The sequence below is a fragment of the Geotrypetes seraphini genome, chromosome 12, assembly GCF_902459505.1.
Source record: "Geotrypetes seraphini chromosome 12, aGeoSer1.1, whole genome shotgun sequence".
NCBI lineage: Eukaryota > Metazoa > Chordata > Amphibia > Gymnophiona > Dermophiidae > Geotrypetes > Geotrypetes seraphini.
Window position 1 is genome coordinate 50,848,606 of NC_047095.1, and position 6,000 is coordinate 50,854,605.

The following is a 6,000-nucleotide window of genomic DNA, read 5'->3' on the forward strand; positions in this document are numbered from 1 at the left end:
ATGGCTGCAGGTGCCACCTATATGGCAGTGCAGTAGGGTTTGGATTTTTTTTTTTTTTTGGTGGACTCACATTTTTCTTCATGAATGCAGTGGTTAGAGTGGCTTATGGGCCTGGGTCCTCCTCTCTACGGTTCACTAGCCTTCCCAAACAAAAATGGAGAAGTAACAGAGTCTGCAGTAAAGAGTCGAAATCTTTTTCCTTTATAGTTCTTTTATGCTTTTTTTATTTATTTAATACAAGTTTATGTATTCACATAGTTTTTTTTATAGATATAGCTTTATGATTTTTATTTATTTATTTTTATTTTTATGTCTATTTTGGTTTATTAGGACCCCTGAAGAAGGCGTGTACCGAAACACGGACCGTGTTGGGTCCCGTCTTTTAATTTTAAGGTGTTGTTTTTAACCGCTATCAATTTAATAAGCTTTGCCTGTGTCATTGTACGTGTGACTGCAGTTTTCCTGGTGTGGTCACTAGCCCACCCCCCCCAGACTACTAAAGCCACCTCTGTGCAGCTCTACTAGGCTTTCCTATGCCAGGTGCTGATGTTCTGGAGGCAGGTCTGTACATTTTTATTTCAAATTTTGTGTGTGGGGGGGGGAGGGGATCAGTGATCACTGGGGGAGTGTGTGGAGGTCTGTACTTTGTGTCTACAGTGATAATGTGATCACTTTGGAGACCTGGGCATTTAGACCTGGTTTTAGATCGCCTAAGTCACAACGTATAAGTTCTGTCCAAGCAGCCTCATAGAATTTTCGGTTATACTTGCAGTACGACTAAGGACTCCTTTTCCTAAGGTGTGTTAGGGCCTTAATGCGCGGAATAGGGCACACTAAATTGCCACGCGCTAGACCTTAATGCCAGCATTGAGCTGGCGTTATTCTAGAAGTGTACTGCGCGGTGTAGCGTGTGGTAATTTTGCGCCTGCGCTAAAAACGCTGGCACACCTTAGTAAAAGGAGCCCTGAGTCTAGGTTGGCCCAGGTCCCACCCAAATCCCGCCCTCACCACTCCTCCTAAAACGCCCCTTTCATCTCTGGGCGTACAGTGGTATTCAGAGGCCTAAAAAGTCCGTGGATCGGTCTAAAAAGCCATTTCGATTATTGGCACATGGACGACCTGTCTTTTAGGTTGGCCAAGTGCTGATTTAGGTGGGTTTTTAAGACGTAGTTCTCTTTCAATTATGAACCTCATAGTTTCCAAGTTTGGGATTTGTTATCCTGCTTATTGTAATCATATCTAAACGGCTTACAGTCTATTTAGTAAAGAGAGGGAGTGGGGATTGTACTACACTTCTCCCTCCGTATTCGCTGTGACAGGGGATTAACAGAACCGCAAATACAGAAAAACCGCAAATAACTTTTTCATATGTTATTCGCTGTTTTCTATTAAAAAACCATCGTGAATATGGTGAAACCGCGAAAAACATGGTTGGAGACCTGGCCTGTTCCTGAAGGAGAGGCAAAACACGGTGAAGGAAGTGCTGGTCCCAACACCCATGTTCGTTCACAGGTAATTGTTAAAACTGCTAACTCTTATTATGTATGTAAACTTGTAACCTGTTCTGGGCTCTTCTGAGAGAACAGGCTAAAATAAATAAATAAAAAATAAGAAAAACAATGTGAATGTAGGTGGAATCAAGGGGACCCCAAGATCAATAATAAATTGCACAACAACCTTTCTGCACATGATAGACATAGTAGGTAATGATGATCCATCTCATTTCAGTCCTATACACACAATATATTACTGGATTATAGAGACTGAGGTCTTTAGATGAAGAACTCTGAGATAAAATGGAGATCATTCTGGAGCCCCCTGAAAAACCTTTCAATAGCATCTACGCATCCTTTCTTCAGGGGTACTTGGTTAGCCATGGTTTTAAGTTTTTCTAACTGCACAGGTGAGGGGGCTTTTTTAAATGATTGATTTCACTGCTGAGGGGCTTATCTGCGGCCTTTTTGGCACATTTCGCTGCAGCAGGGGCTGTTCTACCTATCGAACAGACCTGTCTACATCTACACTGTCGCAAATCAGGAAGTGTGTGCAGGGCAGGATTAATTTGTCAAGGGCCCCTAGGCAGAGAAGTACACTGGGCCCCCTGCCTTGCCCCATGCGCCCAGGCGGAAACAGGAAGCTGCGTCAGAGGGAAGCTTTGGGCAAGCAGCAGCACCACTTGCACAATTACAGTTCCCATTGCCTTTCTTACCCGCATTGCTTACCTGTCGGGGTGGGGCCCGCGTTGCCGATTGGGGGGGGCCCACGTTGCCGGTTGATGCTTGAGGGGCCCATCGCCGTTTAGAAAAAAATAATGTTGATGCTCTCCTTCATTGGGCACCCCTCACCATTTTGGGCCCTAGGCACGTGCCTTCTTGGCCTATTGGTTAATCCTGCCCTGAGTGTGTGGCACAGTGGTTAGAACTACAGCTTCAGCACCCTGGGGTTGTGGGTTTAAATCCCATGCTGCTCCTTATGACCCTGGGTAAGTCACTTAATCCCCCTTTGCCCCAAGTACATTAGATAGAGTGTGAGCCCACCGGGACAGATAGGGAAAAATACTTGAGTACCTGAACGTAAACCACTTAGGCTATAAGTGGTATATGAATATATAATAGCAGCTATCTCCATAAGGAGGAAGAGGTTAAGCAACGGGCGAGTGATTTTCTGGTCCAACAAGAGGGTTGTCGTTGATGTCATCAATAGACAGACTGTGCATTGCTCTTGTGTGGTTGATTTCATGCGCAAACTAGTTCTGCAGTGTTTGCTATCTAATATTAATTTCTGATCAAAGCATATCCCTGGAACAGATAATGTGATTGCCGATTCTCTTTCTCGTTTCAAGTGGGTGCTGTTCAGGGAATGGCTCCGCAAGCAGAGCTGGAAGGAGAGATTGTTCCAGAGCACCTATGGCAGTTTGGAGTTCCAAAGCATGGAGACTGTTGCAGCACTCTTTGCACCTGGAATATCGAGAGTGTACTACAGGGGATCCAATAGGGTGAGATAGCACGGTTACTTACCGTAACAGGTGTTGTCCAGGGACAGCAGGCATATATTCTCACATGTGGGTGACGTCATCTACGGAGCCCCGATGCGGACAGCTTTTTCAAGCAAACTTGATTGAAGATTTAAGTTTGCTCTGCTGCTCCACGCATGCGTGCCTTCCTGTTCTACTAGAGGGCGCATCCCCTCCTTGTGGTTTCCAGTTCAAATTTTTCCGCTGAGCCTAGAAGTCGTTTTTTTTCAGGCTCTGCCCCAACTGCCTTCTAGCACCGCAATTTTTTCTTATTTTTCGATTAAGTCGCTGTGCGCATTCTTTTTTTCTGTTCAATTATTGTTCCTGCTTCGTTTTGACCGACCCGGAGGCTTCCGGGTCGCCGCGGCCGCGTGGCTACTTGGGCCGCGGCCAGTTTCAATTTCTATGTCCCGGCCTTTGACCGGCTTTAAAAAGTGCGAGCGGCTTCTTTCCATCACAGACCCGCATCGCCGGTGCATCCTCTGCCTGGGGGCCACCCATCCAACCGAGTCTTGCCCCCAGTGCGTTACTTTTCAGAACTGGGCCCTCCGTCGAAGGAAAGCCCGCATGGCGGACATTTTCACTGCCGACCAACCCACTACCTCGGCCTCGAGGTCGGCCCCGGCCTTGACCTCGGCCCCGAATACCTCGGCACCGTACTACAGGGGATCCAATAGGGTGAGATCAATCCTTTTGGCAAAAGCTGGCCGAGTGGTTCAATTCCTGATCATTTAATTATGGAATACATTATCCATGCAAAGGATACGGGAGCTTTTTCTTCTTCTGCAGCTTGGATAACCGCTATATCTTTCTTCTCAAAGGTGGCAGGCTGGGGTGACCCTGCCAAGAGCTTTGCCATAAAGAAACTTTTTCCCAGGCACTGCACACTGCAAATGAAATCAATATAAAAAGCTTATCCTTCCAGCTTCCTGATGTAGCGTAGCGAAACACAGTCTGTGTTGGAGCCGTGAACTGACCTTTTCAAATAAGTGGTCTACTGGTTAAACAATTTTTGTAGAGCCATAACATTTGCCACTCCAGTAGAAGCGAGAATCCTTGCTCCATGCAATGTGTTATGATTAAAATTCAAGCACCTTTCCAGCGACATTGTACCGCTGCTGTGGCTCTTGCTGAAGAGCTTATAAACACATTTAAATATTTAAAAACCTTTAAATGTTATATGAAGATATTACTCGAGAAACTTGCCCAGTATTGATGAGAGGGGGTTTTTTTTGTGTGTGGTTCTATTTTGAAAGTATTGCCCCCTCAAGTGAACTGTAATTTAAAATCCCCGGTCTGTTTGGATAAAGAAACTTTTGGCGAGGTGGTCCACAGAACTGATCACAGGCACCCAATTACTCATAAGATTCTATTAGACATCATCAGGCAAAGTTATGGAAAACATTGGAAGCTCTCTTTTTGAGACTTCAGGGTGGCAAAGAGTATGCAAATTGGTGGCTCCCTCTAAGAAAGCAAGAATAGAGCACAGGCTGCTACTCAGTAATGTGGTTTTCGAGCGTGGCAGACCTTCTGATTAACACAGGTGGACTCTCTTGTCATTTGTCCTCTACAGAACACAGGAACATATATGGCTATAAGACCAGTGGGGGTGTGATTCTTTTCCTATCCATCAGAATGTTTCCCCTCTTATGTTGTCCAGTTAACTGCAGTTCTGTGCAAATGCCTGGTAGGAGTAGGTTATGATCCCAAGAATTTTGGCTCCCATTCATTTAGAATCGGTACAGCTACCAGTGCAGCTGCCTCCCTCCTGTGGCTATTAAAAGAATTGGCAGATGGAAATCTGGAGCATATAAGACCTATGTTAGATCTGAGACTTCTCAGTCCTAACCTTAATATTTTTCATTTATTTTAGGACCGGCCACAGATGAGAAAACAGTGTGGATTGTCAGACATTCTATTGCTAAATGGGCTGCTTGACATGCTATGGCCATCACCCTGGTCTATCTCCCAAAAGCATTCACATCCACTGCACGGGAGTTGGGGGAAGGAAATGGGTTCAGCAATCAGCTCATTCCATTCTTACAAAGGTGCCAAATTGGCCCTACTGAGGGTAATTATCGCACACCCGTGTGGAAACGACTTGGGAGCTCAGTCTTGCATTGAGTTGGTCCAGAACATGACTGGTCCATCATCTCACAAAGTTAGCCAACGTCATTGATGGTTTGATGTTAATTGCAGCTCAGGCACTTGCGCCTTGAGCTGAACACCCCTTGCTGAGCGGCAGGAGTGTTCTGTGATTGGTCAGTCATGCTTATAAGGGTGGACTAGGGTTATTAGCTCACCGTAGCTTGATTTGGCTTGGGTACCCTAGTGCAGTGATTCCCGACCCTGTCCTGGAGGAACACCAGGCCAATCGGGTTTTCAGGCTAGCCCTAATGAATATGCATGAGAGAGATTTGCATATGATGGAAGTGATAGGCATGCAAATTTGCTTCATGCATATTCATTAGGGCTAGCCTGAAAACCCAATTGGCCTGGTGTTCCTCCAGGACAGGGTTGGGAACCACTGCCCTAGTGCTTCAATGATCTGTTTTACCGTAATAGTTGGTTATTTAATAAAGCTGTGGCCAAGTTACCATCTCAAACCCAAGGTGACTGTTATTATTTATCATGGGATGTGTTATTACAAGGACAGGGCCACAATGTCACAGCTGCCTATGTTGTTAGTTTTCTAGCCCCAATGCAGAGAAGTACACAGAAAGCTTTAAAACAAACACAAGGCTAGAACTTGAACAACAGGTCTGAAGAGGGGTAGAAGGGTTAGTTCATTCTTCTGCAGTAGGGTCTGAGAGGATAATGCCATTTTTTCCCCTTTTGCTGAGAACACAGAAGTACCTCAGCTTCAAAGGCAGAACAGGACGGACTGCATTGCACACAGGTCTGAGCAGGAAAAAAATTGTAACCATGTATTTGGAATGTTGCTCTGTATAAATATCAGCATCGCAAAATTTTTATGGGTGAAAAAT